Raw genomic sequence first — 17585 nt, 5'->3', positions numbered from 1 at the left:
TCTCCAGCGGTAATGACAAAGGCAGGGAAGCATGGCAGGGGCATTCTGGACTAGGGTCAGAAAACCACCACTTTCCCCACTCACACTACTCCAGTCCATTTAGCTCTGGAAATATAAAGGAAACCAAGATAAAGAAAGAGGGACTGGAGGATTGCTTAACAGTTAAGAGCACCCACTGCTCTTTCAAAAAATCCTAGTCTGATTTCAAACACCTCCATGAGGCCACAGACAACCACTTGTAACTCAAGCTCCATGGGATATGACACCCTCTCCTGGCTTCCATGGGCCCCTGCACTCTCGTGGAGATATATATATATATATACACACATATATATGTGTGTGTATATGGAGATATATGGAGATATATATATATATGGATATACCTATATATGGATATATGTGGATATATATGGATATATATACATATATGGATAAAGAGATAGATACCATATATTCACAAAATTGAAAAAAACTTATAAATTATTTTAAAAAACAAGTTAAAAAATAAAAAGGGGGCTTGGGAAAATATCCCTTTGTCTGTATCATTCACCAGCTTTCCAGTTGTGTAACAAAGGTCCTAACACTGCGGGCAGGTCCACAGCAAGCTTCAGTGTTTGTTTACAGATTATTGACTGTCTGACAGAGAACTGAAGGCTGGGAGTTAGCAATCAGGGACACTTAAAACTGTTTCGCTTGAAGTCGATGCCAATTAGAAAATGAATCCAGACTGAAAATAAAGCATATCTGAAATGACTGTATAAGTCAATGGGGAAGTCAGAGTAATAAAGACACAGCTAAGTATCGTGCTGGTCTTTTTATAGGCACTTAAGCAGGGGCTTGGAAATGGGGTCTGCTCTGCAGAGGGTTGAATGATTTCTTTCACTTGAGTTTATTGAATTTAGTGCAATTTTATGCTTTGCCAAATTACCCTTATCTTAGGAAACTTAGGTTAAATGTTATTAAAATATAAACACATTTTCCATTAATAAAATTTTAGTAGAGATTAGAGAAGCAAATCGCTAAAGGATCTCTTCATTAAAAAGAAAAAAAAATGCTTCCAAACAGCAAAGTAGCCTAAATTGTTTGTCTGATTTTTGCTTATGCAATACAGGTACCGATGTTAAAGATAGAACTTTCAATCTCAACTTCTCTCTCTCTCCTACTCTCTCTGTCTGTCCTAAAGCACATTAGGAACTCCCTGGATTTCATGTAATTATTTCCAGGAGGAGTGCCTGCTTGCTTACAAGGAAATGAGAGTGGCAGATAGACTCTCTGATAATTCATCCTCACTTCCCATTCCCTCTAATATAAGAGTTAATTGATTTAATAATCTCCATCCCTTCTGAAATGGGTTATATGCTCACAAATAGGACACATGGAAAATATATAGATTTTGCCAGTGTTTTATATTTTTGCTTGAATAAGTTACATTAAATTCACTATGTTTTAGTGATAGACCTTTTTAGTTGACCTCATTGGGTCTGGGGATGTGGCTCATGTAGAACACTTGCCTAAAGTGTGCAAGACCCCATGTTCCATCCCCAGCACTGAAAACAAAATCAGAATACATCTCACTAACTTTAACTACTCTGTACTGTTCCTCATGACCTACATCAGTTTACTTAGCCCCTCCTATCAATAGAATCTTTATGTTGAAATGTATGCTCAGTCATAAAGCTAATAACCACATTTTGCCCACAAAGCCTCTGCTATAATGTTTCTTTACAATATACAGAATTCATTTGAATATTAATATTTTCCCAGTAGTGACATGCAGAATGGACAAACCAAGTAAAGGAGGCCCCAAAGCCACTGTGGCTCTCGAGAGACTTAGTATATTCCTTGCTCCCTCTCTATGTGTTCTTTAATCTCTTTTCCTTTTTTTTTTTTTGATGAAGAAAATAAAAAGTGTAATTTTCAAGAAGTTCAAAGACTAAATATGTATTGGTAAATGGAAAGACTTTTAGAATCTCTCATGATTGGTTTTGGGATGCATGTGTGTTGTGCAAAGTTTTCTTCACAAGAACCCCTAATGACAGTGGAAGGCAGTGGGGACCCCATGAGACCACAACTTAGCCGGAAGCAATCTGCCAGCAAGTAAGGGATGTCTTTGAAGTCTGGTATTTTTATCTAAAATATTCATGTGAAGTCTTAGTTTAATAAAAAACAGTTATTTCAGATTATATAATATCTGGTAGAGTTGACACTCCAGGAAGACTTTTTCTTTTCCTGGTGGCTTTGAATGGACACTAGGTGAGGGGATGATGCTCTGCAGATGCTTTGGGACTCTAGGAGCCCCACCAGACACTAACACGAGATGTGTCTTTATGAAGCATTACTAGTTTTAAAGTATTTGTCAAAGTCAGGATACCCATTGTTTCAACTAGATATTACTGTAATGAATTAAGACCAAATCTGAGACATAATGTCTTACCTACCATTGGCAAGGTTCTAAATTCACAAACAGAAGAAACCCATATAAGTGTGAATGGGAGGGGCTCCATTGTTATAGTGCAGACACAGGTCTTAGTTGGACAAATATCTGAAAGTAGAGTTAATCTCCATGAAGAATCAACTCTGATCACAGCAAAAGGGACAGGGCCCAGGTGACAAAGGCTATGTGTCTTTCTGAGGTGGACTTGTATTTCTTGATTCCCTTCTGAGCTTACAATGCATAATTCTCTGTGCACACCCTGACCAAAAATGTGCAGCCTCTAAACAAGTTCTGCCTCACGGGTCCAAGACCCACTTCTGACCTCTGTAGGCACCCAAAAACACACAGACACACATCATGCATACATACTACATAAACTAAAATAAGACTCTAAAAGAGTAAGCAGAATTATGAACTCATCACTGTGACAATTATCTGTGCTAAGTAAACTCTAAGGAGGGAAAATTTATTATAGCTCGTGATTTTGGGGATTAGAGTCAATAGTCTGCTGGTTTCACTGCTTTAGGCCCATGGCGGGGCAGAACATCATGACAGGAAGCACATGCTGTAACAGACCTGTTAAGCTCATGATAGTAGGGAATATCACACGGAAGAGCACAGGGTAGACTAAGGTTGCTCATCAAAGGTTTGAATGGAAAGTAAACAAAAAGAAGAAAGTTAGAGGCTGCGGGAGAAGGTTGAAGATCCAAATTGTAACTGTGGAGAAAAGCTCAACTAAAAGTCTCAGGAAGGTGAACCAAAGTTCCTGTAAGCAACTGTAAGCCTGTGAACGGGGTTTGATTTTGTACCTCAACTAACATGCAAGCAACTTCCATTCATGGGGTGCTGATTTAACATCACGAAATTCCTGGACATGTTCAGGATGTGTGTGTTTGTGTGTGTGTGTGTGTGTGTGTGTGTGTGTGTGTGTGTGTGTGTGTGTGTGTGTGTGTGTAAAATATGTATTAAACTAGTTGATACACATGGTATTTTACTGGTGTCTTTGACATTTGATTTCCTAATCACTAAGCACCAAGGATAGATGTTCAGGCTGTTTGCGAAGCTGGCCACTTTTAACTCTAGCTGATTCCTGCTGTATGTCTTCTGCTGGAAGCGTTACAGTGGTTAGAAGAATTGAATTCTGGGACTTCTAGTTACCACTTTAGGTTGCCAGATGATTATCTGAAGCAGATATATTGACAGTAGAGGTAGTTGCCAAGTGAACTATTTTCTATATAATTAAAGAAACTTTTCTCTTTCTCCTCTATTATAATTAAGAAAATTAATATGGTTAATTATACTCATGTATGCATGTTCTCCAAGGGAATGCAGTGACCTTCTTTTAATATCAGATTTCACCTTTGCTTTACAAATCACCAACTGCAGAAGTGAGGTGAAATAGAGAGCACGCGGATGAGATGCATTTGATCCGGTGGATTTATTATTTTGCTGTATGATGGTGGTGTGTGTGAGCACATGATGGACATGTGTATGTACATGTAGCAGAACTCAGATGTGGAAGCAGTTCTCACCCTGCAGTTCCACACATATTTCAAGAGTTGAACTCGGGTCCTCAAGCTTGCGTCCTTAAAGAGAATGTATCTTCCCTGACTGAGCCGTCTTACCGGCTCCCCTTGGACTGACTCTCACAATAGGAGAATGCTGAAAAGCTAAAGGCACCTGTTGGTAATTCATTTCTTTATGAATCAATGAGTACATGAAAGTAAAATCTTAGGCATCTCTTTGAAGAATTGTAACTATTTTATAGATAGAATTATCAGGAAGTAAAGATTTACTATGACCACTTGACCCTAAATATTTAGTACTGCAAAATTTTGACCTAAGTTTTTGTTTGAAAGAAATACTAAAGTCAAAAGTTAACATTCACATTTGATCTCAGCAGAATGTTTGGTATCCTGACCTCGGTGAAGTTTACACAGGAATGAATTAATCATGGAGGAAACAGTTTTTAAAAACTAAGAAACTGGGCAAGAGTGAGAAAGATGGCTCTCTTCTTTCTATTGGGCCTGAAGCTGAGTTTGATCCCTAGAATCCACATGATAGAAGAAGAGAGTGTACCCACCTACCCACACACCCATGATATCGGTACACAAACACACACATAATAAATGACACATGCTCTACTATGTTCATAGCAGCCTTATTTATAATAGCCAGAAGCTGGAAAGACCCCAGGTGTCTACCCACACACTCATGATATCTGTACACACACACACACACACACACACACACACACACACACACACACACACATAATGAATGAAGGTAAAAATAATTTTTGAAAAGTAAAATTTTATACTACTTGGTAGAATATTAATGAGGTTAAGTTGATTTAATTTATAAATGTATAATTAATATTTTCTTTTTTATTGGATATTTTATGTATTTACATTTCCAATGTTAACACCTTTCCTCCCTGTCCCATCCTGCCTCCCCCTGCTTTTATGAGGATGCCCCCCTCCCACACACCTACTCCCACCTCAACACCCTGGCATTCTTCTACACTGGGGAAATGAGCCTTCACAGGACCAAGAGCTTCTCCTATTGATGTCAGACAATGCCATCCTCTGTGAAATATGCAACTGGAGCCTTGTGTCCCTCTTGTGTACTCACTGGTTGGTGGTTTAGTCCCTGGGAGCTCTGGTGAGGTTTGGTTGGTTGATATTGCTGTTCTTCCTATAGTGTTGCATAGCCCTTCAGCTCCTTCAGGCTTTTCTCTAACTCTTCCATTTGGGTCCCCTTGTTCAGTCCAACAGCTGCAAGCATCCTCATCTGTATCTGTAAGATTCTGGCAGAGCCTCTCAAGAGACATCCATATCAGGCTCCTGTCAGCAAGCACTTCTTAGCATCAGCAATAGTGTCTAGGTTTGGTGGCTGCATATGGGATGGATCCCCAGGTGGGGCAGTCTCTGGATGGCCTTTCCTTCAGTCTCTGCTCCATTCTTTGTCCCTGTATTTCCTCATTTTCATATTTTGATCCCCGTTCTAAGAAGGACTGAAGCATCCACGTTTTAGTTTTCCTTCTTCTTGAGCTTCATATGGTCTGTGAATAATATCTTGGGTATTCCAAGCTTTTGGACTAATAATAACTTATGAGGGAGTGCATAGAATGTGTGGTTTTTTGTGATTGGGTTGCCTCACGCAGGATGATATTTCCTAGTTCCATCCATTTGCCTATGAATTTCATGAAGTCATTTTTTTTTTGATAGCTGAGTAGTACTCCACTGTGTAAATGTACCACATTTTCTATATCCATTCCTCTGTTGAGGGACATTTGGGTTCTTTCCAGCTTCTGGCTATTATAAATAAGGCTCCTATGAACATAGTGGAGCATGTGTCACTGTTAAATGTGGAGCATCTTTTGGGTATATGCCCAGGAGTGATATAGCTGGGTCCTCAGGTAGCACTGTGTGCATTTTTCTGAGTACTTGTTAGACTGATTTCCACAGTGGTTGTACCAGCTGGCAATTCCACTGACAATGGAGGAGTGTTCCTTTTTCTCCACATCCTTGCCAGTATCTGCTGTCACCTGAGTTTTTGATCTTAGCCATTCTGACCAGTGTGAGGTAGAATCTTAGGGTTGTTTTGGTTTGCATTTCCATTTCCCTGATGACTAAGGATGTTGAACATTTCTTTAGGTGCTTCTCAACAATTCCATATTCTTCAGCTATGAATTCTTTGTTTAGATCTGTACCCCATTTTTAATAGGATTATTTGGTTCTCTGGAGTCTAACTTCCTGAGTTCTCTGTATATACTGGATATTAGCCCTCTAACAGATGTAGGATTGGTAAAGATCTTTTCCCAATCTGTTGGTTGCTGTTTTGTCCTAATGACAGTGTTCTTTGCCTTACAGAAGCTTTGCAATTTTATGAGGTCCCATTTATATATTCTTGATCTTAGAAAATAAGCCTAGTTAATATTTAAAATATCTCTTTCTCAGTGACTTTGATAATATAATAAATCAAATGTGTGAATAAATTACAGGAACGCTCCTTTTTTGCTTATAAGGAGGGCAGTCCTTTGGAGCACTACTATAAATACACCATGATCAAAGGAACATGCTGTAGAATATGATGGATTCTTCCCCATCCATCCCCACCTGACCCCACCCTCTCTGGCCACAGAATGAACTGAGTTCTCTAAGTAGAGTAGTGGCTGGAACAGGCTTTGCAACAGGTGAGAAAGCTCATAAGTCAGCCATAACTCATTCTCAGACAGAATTCCAACATTCTGACAAAAGAACTTCACTTCTGGAAACTTTTAACTTCAAGTTTATATTGCAAAGAAAGAACATATTACAAAGTTTTAGAGGTGTCTCCTGACCCAACTCAAAAGAATCAAAATCCCACTTGTCTCACGATTTTCAATTTAGATATGTCTCATGGAGGCACACAAATATGTTTCCTGTCCATATGAAAAAGATGCTGACATTTAGTTCCTAAACCAGGACTGTCTTAGCTTCTTTCAAAAAAAACCTAGTTATGTTTTCTTCCCAAGATTTATGATCCATATGAGTAGAATACTAACTTTCTGGCTTATTTATTGAATATCTTCAAGAGCCTGGGAGAACATTAGTCTAATTACCTCTTAGAGCTAGAGAAGGCAAACTTCAGCCTGCAGTCCTGGTTTTGTAAATACTAATTACATGTTGTTTTAGCTATGAACATTTAAAAAGGCATGCAGGCCTGTTTGTGTGCCAACTACTGGTGCTCTGGAGCACCAGATGACAATGCTACATAGTTTCAAAGAGATAGTATGGATTGATGAATATTCATTGTCTTATCTTCATCTCTTTAGCTCCAGCAGAACATCTGGGACCTTAAAATTCATAAAGAGCAGAGAAGTGTTTCATACAATTCTAGTCCTGAGGCTGGAAAGTCCGAAGAAGAGTCTGCATCCAGCAAAATCCTGGCTGTGCTGTCCCAGGCTGGAAGGTGCAAGGGGTGGAGAGAGCAGGAAGGAAGGGGGAGGGAGAGAGGAAGGGAAAGAAAGAAGGGGAAGAGAGTGGGGATGGGGAAAGGAGAGAGCTCTTTTATCTGGTACCCACTACCAACATATAGGAGGCTAGCCTGTCTCATGATAATAAGGATAGTCTGCCTTCGAGGGCAGAGTACCCCAATCTACTCACATCATACATCATTGCCTTAGGAATTAAGTTTCTAACATGTGATTTGGGGTGGGAGCAGTACATAATCAAACTATAGCAAGACCAGTCCCACCAAAAGGAAACATTTGTGCTGAGCCCTGCTTTAGACAAATAGAAAAGTTATTGCAGCAAAATTTAGGGTTTTTCCCCCTCTGTGTAAATTTCTGTGTGATTAGTTTCTTTGCACAGATGGTGAACTCTTGGCTATTCATGAGGTTGTTGAGGTGGGTCAAGGGGGAGAGCGTGAGAAAATTTGCTTCCCATCCCTCCCATACACTACATTCCATATTTACAAATCCCTGGTCTCTTAGTGTCCTGTTATCTGAAATGAACTGATGCAAGACAGTTGCTTTCAACTGTCCTCTTTATTTACGATACATCTTTCCTCTTATAGAGAAAAGAACAGAAAAGAAATAGTCTGTACTGAGCTCACTTTTCTCATAAGTCAGTAGCAACCGATACCAGGATTAGACAGCACAAAAATATGGCTCAGAACCTGGTGTCAGCTCGCAGCTCTGACTTTTCTCCCTCCAGATCAATAGAGCTACCCACCACTGGCTGAACTTTGTAATCGGACCCTACTGTAACTCTATGATGGGCTCTTCCCATTTGACCACTTGCACTTGAGCTAAATTTATTTCTCCTCTGACCTTTACATGAGTCTAATCACCTAGACAAGAAAAGAGAGAATTTTTAGCACACCTTCTACCATGGAGGGGGGGAGTAGAGCCTTTAGATATATTTTTATGCAGGGCACTTTTACAACTTGGCTTTTGCCATTTTAAAAGACAAAAACTTGTTACTGCTGGGAAATAAGATGAGTCACTTGAGGGTTATCATAGGATCCCAGAAGTGAGAGAAAATTGGTACAAAAACCTGCTCGGAGGAGAAGGGTAGGGGGTACAAGTAGGGGAAAGATTGTGGGAGGGAGGGGCAAGGAAGGAGGTAGCAGTGAGTGGGATGTAAAGTGAATAAGTAAAAAAAAATTAAATTTTAAAAAACTTTACAAAAGTCTCTATAGATAAAATTGGTTGACTGTGACTGTTCTCACATGACCATCCTGTTTCTGTTGAGGGCCAGGTAAACGGTGAAACCCAATCGCTAATCTACTGTGCTAGACTGGACATAGAGCTTGGAGGGACTGCTGGGTGTCCCTAGCATTATGTGGCCCTGAAATGGCATGATTATGGAGACAATATTCAGGGACAGGTGTGGCATGAGCAGTTCAACCCCACTACTCATCAATGTCACAAGAAGGAGGAGAAAGGGAGACATACACTTCAGAACTTTGAGGTATACCCAAAACTTCAGCTACTAATAATCTGTGTGTCATAGGACACATTTTTTTCAATCAAAATCTTAACTAACAACAGACCATTGCTTACTTTAAGATTTTGATGATTTGAGGGTAAACAAATGGTCTGTGAACAGTTTAAGCAGGACAATACTTTATTTCCAGGCATGTTTTAAAATTATCAGGCTTTTTATTGATATTTTACACTTGGTTGAAATAATAGAATGTTATAGTGATGAATATGTTTAGGAAAATGCAAATTATCTCTTTGCTCAGACTCCAAATAGACCCAGAACTTTGTACAGTTCTATTATTTAAAAACTATTCTAATCTTAGTAGGTCAGAAACAAACAGTAATTTAAGGTGATGATTTGAGTAGCCATGGGGTATTATGGCAGAGTTAAATCTAAGGGATAATGGGATGGGACAAAATGTGAGAGTGGCTTGAAGATGGAATATTAGTGAGCCAAGGAATCCCTTTTCTCTCAGGCCTATTCCTTCTCTGCTTCTGTTGTCAAGGTGCTTCAGTCTATCAGAAGTCAGCAGCTCAAATATCTACAGTTAGAGTGTCTTAACTAAGGAACAGATGTTTGGCAAGAGTCACCAGCAAGAATGGTGGATAGAGCTGGAGAGATGGCTCAGTAGTTCAAATTCCATACTTTCTTGCAAAGAACCTGAGTTCAGTTCCCAGCAATTATATTGCGAGGCTCACAGATACCTGTAACTCAACTCCAACAGATCACTTAGCCTGTCCTGGTCTTCAAGGGAGCCTGCACTTACACATGCATACAATATACAATCTTCAATATAAAATATATCAGAAAGAGAGGGGGGCAGAGACAGAAACAGAAACAGAAACAGAGAGACAAAGAAAGTTGAGCACTATTCAAGTTGTTAGTAGAGAAATATCCAGTATTTTTTTTTTACTTCCCAGTTCATTGTAAATTCAAGTATTTAGGGATGATAACTAATTTGAAAATTTATAGCCAACTCATACTAAATATATGTTATAAGTGGATTTGACCTCTTGTCTGAATCTCTGGATTCTCCAATGTAGTCTTCAAGGTTAGAAGAGAATAGGACACCCCTTTGCAAGCACAGAAAGTCCCCAGAGAGGATTCCCTAAAACAATTAAATAGGAGCACACTAACATCCCAGAATATGCACAAAGCACTCCATTAGGTACTGAAGGAAATATTATGACTTTTACAAAGATTTTTAAACTACTTCAAAATACCTATTTTCAAAGCATATACCTACATTGGTATATATGTTATTGGAATATAATATTGGTATATAATATATACACATTGGTATATAGTACTATATAATATATATAGAGAAAACATATATGTATCTATGTATGTATAATTTATAAATTAATACCCATGTGGTAAATATACATGCTTAAAGACTTTAGAGTGAAACAATTTAAAAAGCATGGAGATATAAGTAAAATGAAAAAAAGTGTTTCTTTCCCAGTACTGAGATAGATACTGCCTGTGTGCACACATTTCCCAGTGCCTTGAAGGGTCTATGTGCGTTTACTTGATTGCCTAGAGTTAACAAAGACTCAATTGTGCTGTGCTAGTTCCAGTACACAGGAAGTCCTATGATGGAAGGGAAGTGAGATTGGGAAGAACAAAAGGTTCTTGTGAGATAGAAAGTTTTGATTCACCTATTAGGACCATCCACGTTAGACTGTTCTTTCTATAAGTATACTGCATCATTACTGGGGTGCCATATTGATCCCGTCAGTGCTGAATGAACTCACATCATAAAATTCCTTAGAGGATCTCATATAAAGCCACGTGCCAGGTACCACCATGGCCCAGGCACAGAAAAGCAATCCTTTTATAGACAGTCATTCGGTTCCTAAAATGAGTTATCGAGGACTCCACAGGCTCTAGGAAGTATCTTACATTTTCTCATATAGACAGTCACTTACTTTTGAGCTCGATGCTGAGCCAACAAAATGTCCATTCATTAATATGATACGACTGGGCTTCAAAGGGAATAAGTGATTTGCCCTGATCCTGGAACTCCAGGAAGTGATGTCAGTGTAGTTCAGTTATGGTCTCCAACCTGTGATAACAAAGACTATAGGGCCTTCTATATTCCAGCTACCACAGCAAACGGGGCTCAAACCTCTATGCAATAACTAAATTGAACCTCTATGCTCATGTGCAGTTTGGTAGTTGATGGATTTGTTTACTTTTACTGCTTCTCTTTTACTATGACGTCAGCAGGAAATAATGGACAACAGATTGCAATTACAGAAGAAGACTGTTATTTATTTGCTTTTATGTGCTTACCCAGTTGCTTTTTCCTGCCATCAAGGTAAATAAATCAATGTTTTAAAGAAGTGGGATTTTGTTCTTCAGTGTCAACATCTCCCTTTAATTTCTGGTACTAGACATCAAACCCAGGGTTGTATAAATGCCCCACCACTGAGCCTCACAGAGAGAGGCAGTTTACTCCTTTCTAGTTGGCTCTTTAGTGTTCAGAGGAAAGCACATTGTAAGCATTTTACCCTCAGAAATGCTTTTAGCATATACCCCTACATATTATAAATAAATGAGCACACTTTAAAAATCATCTTACATAAATGCATATATGTGTGCTGTGTTTTTGATGGTGACATGGTATTATTTTTTTTGTCATTCAGCTTTTAAAGATCCCCCACCCCACTGTTCTAGAAATAAGGAATCTGCCTCCATGTTATGTGCATCTCTATAATGAAACAGATACTACGTGAGCACTTCAAATTTTATAGTTATGGGTTAGGAGATGGCTCAGTTGATAAAGTAATTGCTATACAACCATGAGGATTTGAGTTCAACCTCTGAAATTCACGTATACAGCTAAGTGTTGTAGCATGCCCCTGTAACTGTTGTGCTTGGGTGGCAGGGACAGAAGGACCCATGTAGCTATACATGTGGAGTCCTTGGTCTTAGTAAGAAAATCTGTCTCAAAAGTCAAAGTACATGGCTCCTAAGGGATGACATCTGAGGGTGACCTCTGGATGCTACAAATATGACACATACGTACTCAACAAACACACACACACACACACACACACACACACACACACACACACATTGTATGGTCAGCATGTATAAACAAAACTATATACAGTGCCCAGAGTATGAAATACTGTCTTATTTCAAAACTTGAATGAGCTAAAATGTATTCACTATTCTTTTAGGGGTGAGTATTTAGGTTATCTTCAGACTTTTGTTATTAAAACACATAGACTATCACTTTAACGTTAGGTTTCTTCTGTGGGCAAATACACTGTTGTGAATGAACTCCATACAGATTTGGAATGGGGGTTGGTTATTATTATTTAGGTAACACTCGAGCTCCCTGTGTTTGTCTGAGTCTGGGATGTAAAGTTCCCTGCCAGAAAGTGAGATGGTAAGTCCAAGACTTTAGATCCAGAAGGATGCTAGACAGTGGCTAAACTGATGAAGAGGGAGATGGGTCTGGTGGCTGAGGTAGCCAGGCAAGCTTTACCTGTTCCTCAGCCCCAAGAAAGTATCTTCAGAAGCAGACTTTCCCACTGCCCAGCACATTTTTTTCCTGACTCCTCTGTTTCTTTCCCTGCTGTCACTAACAACTTGGCTGCAATACAAGCAATGTCACTGTTACCTTTCTTGGCCCCTGTCATATTTTATTCTGGGCTGAGGTTTTGCAGATTGGTAGCAGCTATCAGCTATAAAAATAGCCCACTTGTAATACATGACACAAAAATGTGGGGTGGATTGTGGGCACTCTCAGTGCAGTCCCATTATCTCTGCAGAACTAACTGTGGAGTACTGACCTAGGCGGGATATTACCTGAATGAGGGAAAGGGGGCCCAAAGAGAGCACTAGAATGACCGGCATGGTGTATCCATTTCACCAGTTGAAGCGGTGGGAAAGATACTCACTAATTTTATGATCAAGTTCTCATTGTCCCCTGACTTTACAAGAAAAGTAGCACTCAACTGTAAATATCAGATGGGGGATTAAAAACGCTGCTTCTTTGCTCTGAGTCATTGTGGGATCCAAAGAAACCTGCAGTGTGTACTAAAGCTGCCTTCCCATTCAATTGAATAAATGTCAACTTGAAAACCAGAAAGAAAAATGCCATTAGGAGATCTTCGAAACTACAAAATCTTCAAATATCTCAGAAAAAAACTCCTCAGGGAGTTTGGGAAAGAACTGTCTGTATCAGGAAGAACTGAAACTGTTACACACTACATGTTCCTGAGTCCAGGGGCGAAGGGTTTAGAGTTTTCACTCGAATTACACACTTTTTCATTTTTTCAATCAGACACACTTCGAGAGTTTATGGTGATAAGGCACTTTCATTATCTATTAGTATAATGCTGTCAAAATGCATTCTGGTGCATGAGCAGTTCTCAACGCTGCAAGAGGAAGACAGGCAACCTGGATGCTGACTGTTAGACAAGGTGAGCCTCTCTGTCATGAAAACATCAATGAAGAGGATGCCTGTACTCGACTTGATATGTATCCATCAATATATCACTTCCTCTTGTTTGGAAAAAAGAAAGAATATTTAGGTATAGGTAGATTGTAGATTGATAGATAACAGGGAGATAAAAGATTAGGTAGGTAGGTAGATAGATAGATGATAGATAGATAGATAGATAGATAGATAGATAGATAGATAGATGATAGGTGAATTGATGAATAGCATAGATATAAATGCATGAATACCACACAAATATCTATACATGTGAAAAACTATGTATGTCAATGTGCATGTGTGTGTATGCTTTTCAAAAGTGCTCTTTTTTTTTATTAACTTGAGTATTTCTTATATACATTTCGAGTGTTATTCCCTTTCCCGGTATCCAGGCAAACATCCCCCTCCCCCCTCCCCTTCCTTATGGGTGTTCCCCTCCCGACCCTCCCCCCATTGCCGCCCTCCCCCCATTGAAAAGTGCTCTTATATTAGTTCCTTTTTATTGCTACCTCAGAGTAGTACCAGAAAGAAATTTTGAGAAAAGGGGGTTTATTTGTCTTATATTTCCTGAAGTGATATATGGTGGGGAAGGTATGGTAGGAGCAGCATGAAGTTGGACATTTGCATTTCATCTGCACACAGGGTGCACAAAGAGAACAGGAAGTGGGGAGGATGACTATTAAAACACAACATCTGCCCTCAGCGTCCTACTTCCTACTGCAAAGCCCTGACCCTTAAACAGAACCACTAGCTGGAGACCAACTGTTAAAGCACTTGAGCCTGTCATGGGAGACATCTCTCATTCAAACCACAATAGCTCCTTGGTGCACAACTCAGCTAGAACTATTTTTAGAGCAGTAGATTCTCACACAGTGATGTCTATAATGGCCACTAAGCCTTTGTATTAGCAGAAACCCTCAATCTGTCTTTGTAGCTATAATCTCCTAATAGTAACTTTTTCTGTAGGAGAAATAGATCAGGAAGATACATGTATCTGTGAATTCTCATCATGTCCTCTGCCCCATACGCACCAGCCACAGCATATTTTCAAAATAACATGGCTTAATTCGTCCCCATAACAACGTTCCCATGCTCTTCTTGCAGCCATGCTCTTCTTTAGGACTTAGTATTTCTAATAGAGAATTAGTTTCCCCATTCCACTCCATTAACTTGAGTGAAAGTCATTACTAGACAAAAACTATCCAATGAGATCGATCTGGAGGCAGTTCCCAAATTTTCGATATGGATAGTGGTGAGAATGTGATAACACTATTGCAAAATGGGGTTTTAACCAATTCACTTAAACCTGTTTTCATATCCTGGAGATCTCAGTCAAACATCACAGTGTTGATGACAGTTGTTGGTGACATTCATACAAACAGTAACAAGGGGAAAGGAAAACTGACTTCCATGTTAGTAGTTAGGAACAAAATTACCTTTAGAAATAAAAATATCAAATTTCAGTTGTCCCACATTACTTTAGGTATTGAATCAGTACTATGACTGCGACAGGCTTTAAGGTTAAAGTCTTGTGTATTACTTAGCTTCTTGTGGCTAGTACAAAATACTCGCAAACAAAACTTATCTAGAGGAATAGCTCATGGATCTAGGTCCACTTGGCACCATCCCTCTGAAACTGTAATGGGAAAGGTTGTAATGGCAGTAGGGTGGAGAAAGCCACTCACCTCATGGAATCTAGGTAGCATAAAGTCTCTGATGAGATGCACCCCTTCAGAGACATGCCCGCCATTACCTACTTTCTTCACCAAGTTCCATCTCCTAATATCCCCTTCTACTACCCATTAATTTATAAGCTAACCACCTCATTATCCACTTACCCTCAATGACAGCAGTCGAGGACTAAGTCTCGACAGACATACTTTTGTATGTTGTAAAACGAATTTCACATTATAGCATCTGCTTACTGAATTTCTGATATAGATGACCAACAAAATGATTGTAAAACAGAGGTCTATTGAAGGTAGAGAATTCATTGTGCCAGTCACAGTGGGTGAGTAAAAAAATGCTATGTATTTATTTTTCAACAAATGGTTATTAATTGTGCACTCTCTCCCAACACATTCTATATGCAGAGTTGTGATAGCATACCAAACCAATGACTGCCGTTAATGTAAATCTGAGACGCCATAGATTTATAGCGTATAGTGTAGAAAAGGATGGGTCCAATGGAAAGTGTGTGTGTGTGTATATGTGTGTGTGTATGTATATGTATATGTATATGTATATGTATATGTATATGTATATGTATATGTATATGTATATGTGGCTGTCATTTAGCTTGCCAGCCATGAAGTATGTTCATCCAGGAACTGTATCTGCTAACATCGTATAAATATTTTATATCCTCATATGTTTTATTACCTTATTCAATTGTAAACTATCTCAGAAAAATAAGAGAACACAGGAGTGATTTCTATACATCTGTATTCATAAAGCTGGAATTTCAGCAGTTTTTTTCAGTAATTCTAACATGAATCTGCTGTGCTAAGGTTCATTAATATAGCTCAAGTCAAATCTACAGCATAGTGGGACCATGGCATAGTGAGTAAAGGTGACTGCTGCCATTCCTGACAGTCTGAACTTGACACCTGGTACCCGAATAGTAGAACTAGAGAATCAGCTCTACAAGATTCATGGTATCCATACAAGCATACATACATATACATACATACATACATACATACATACATACATGCACACATAGGGAGGGAGCGGGACACAGACAGGTAGAGTGTAAACCAATAAATAAATCCAATTTAATGAATCTTTATCAAAGAGAATATGCTAATTATCAAATGTAGGGTCTTGGAACTATTTCTAGCATCAAAGTGTGATGCCAACCTCAAATCCTGTGAACTAAAAACATGGAAAAAGCTGATTCCTCACATGACAAGAACACTCCCCTTTTACTTGCACAGCAAAGGCACTTGTTACATTTAATTCGCTCATACTTATTTTGCTCTCTGAAGCAACACAAAATCAAACCCTACTGTTTACATTAGTCCTTCCAGGGTCACTTTATTGTATCAGAGAAACAGGTTTACCTTAAGGATCATTTTATTCTACACAACTTAGCCCCTGGAGGTGGGAGGCACTCAGATACATTTACTGAGTAAATGAATGAGGAACTGAACCGATGGCTTAGTTGCCTAATTTTAGTGGACCTGGTTAAGGAATCCTTTTGCCCATTTGTTTGGGTGTGTTTAACTGCCTTGTAGCATGAACAAAGCAAGTGACTCAATCAGCTGTGATATGCTCTGGTGTTTTTTAGATACTTAATAGTATAATTACTGGTTTTGGCCAAGGAGTGTTTTCCTTTAATTATTAATATCTGTTTTATAGGAACACTTAAAAATTCTTTTAGTATGTGAATGCTTCACTCCTTCTTTAAAAGGGGAACAAGAATACCCTTGGCAGGGAAGAGAGAGGCAAAGATTAAAACAGAGACTGAAGGAACACCCATTCAGAGCCTGCCCCACATGTGGCCCATACATATACAGCCACCCAATTAGACAAGATGGATGAAGCAAAGAAGTGCAGACCGACAGGAGCCGGATGTAGATCGCTCCTGAGAGACACAGCCAGAATACAGCAAATACAGAGGCGAATGCCAGCAGCAAACCACTGGACTGAGAATAGGACCCCCGTTGAAGGAATCAGAGAAAGAACTGGAAGAGCTTGAAGGGGCTCGAGACCCCATATGTACAACAATGCCAAGCAACCAGAGCTTCCAGGGACTAAGCCACTACCTAAAGACTATACATGGACTGACCCTGGACTCTGACCTCATAGGTAGCAATGAATATCCTAGTAAGAGCACCAGTGGAAGGGGAAGCCCTGGGTCCTGCTAAGACTGAACCCCCAGTGAACTAGACTGGGGGGGGAGGGCAGCAATGGGGGGAGGGTTGGGAGGGGAACACCCATAAGGAAGGGGAGGGGGGAGGGGGATGTTTGCCCGGATACCGGGAAAGGGAATAACACTCGAAATGTATATAAGAAATACTCAAGTTAATAAAAAAAAATAAAATGTAAAAAAAAATTCTTTTAGTGAGGAAGAGAGCATTTTCCTTATTTCAGAAATGAAAAGTGGCATGCTTATCTGTCCAAAAACTGAAAGGTTCAGTTGGATGTTGCAGTTTAAGATATGTTTACTGGTAACTGCCTTAAGTTTGAAAAAAAAAAGGATTATTCA

At 39.3% G+C, this 17585-nt stretch overlaps 1 protein-coding gene across 3 annotated transcripts in view; it reads left to right on the top strand.

Annotated features, from left to right (window-relative positions):
• The window catches only part of Sgcd (sarcoglycan, delta), a 981842-nt gene that overhangs the window by 520118 nt on the left and 444139 nt on the right, over positions 1 to 17585 (top strand). The gene's annotated exons all lie outside the window — the stretch shown is intronic.

The sequence above is a fragment of the Rattus norvegicus genome, chromosome 10, assembly GCF_036323735.1.
Source record: "Rattus norvegicus strain BN/NHsdMcwi chromosome 10, GRCr8, whole genome shotgun sequence".
NCBI classification, from domain to species: Eukaryota; Metazoa; Chordata; class Mammalia; order Rodentia; family Muridae; genus Rattus; species Rattus norvegicus.
The sequence above is the reverse complement of the archived record's forward strand: the minus strand, read 5'-3'. Positions and strand labels throughout refer to the sequence as shown.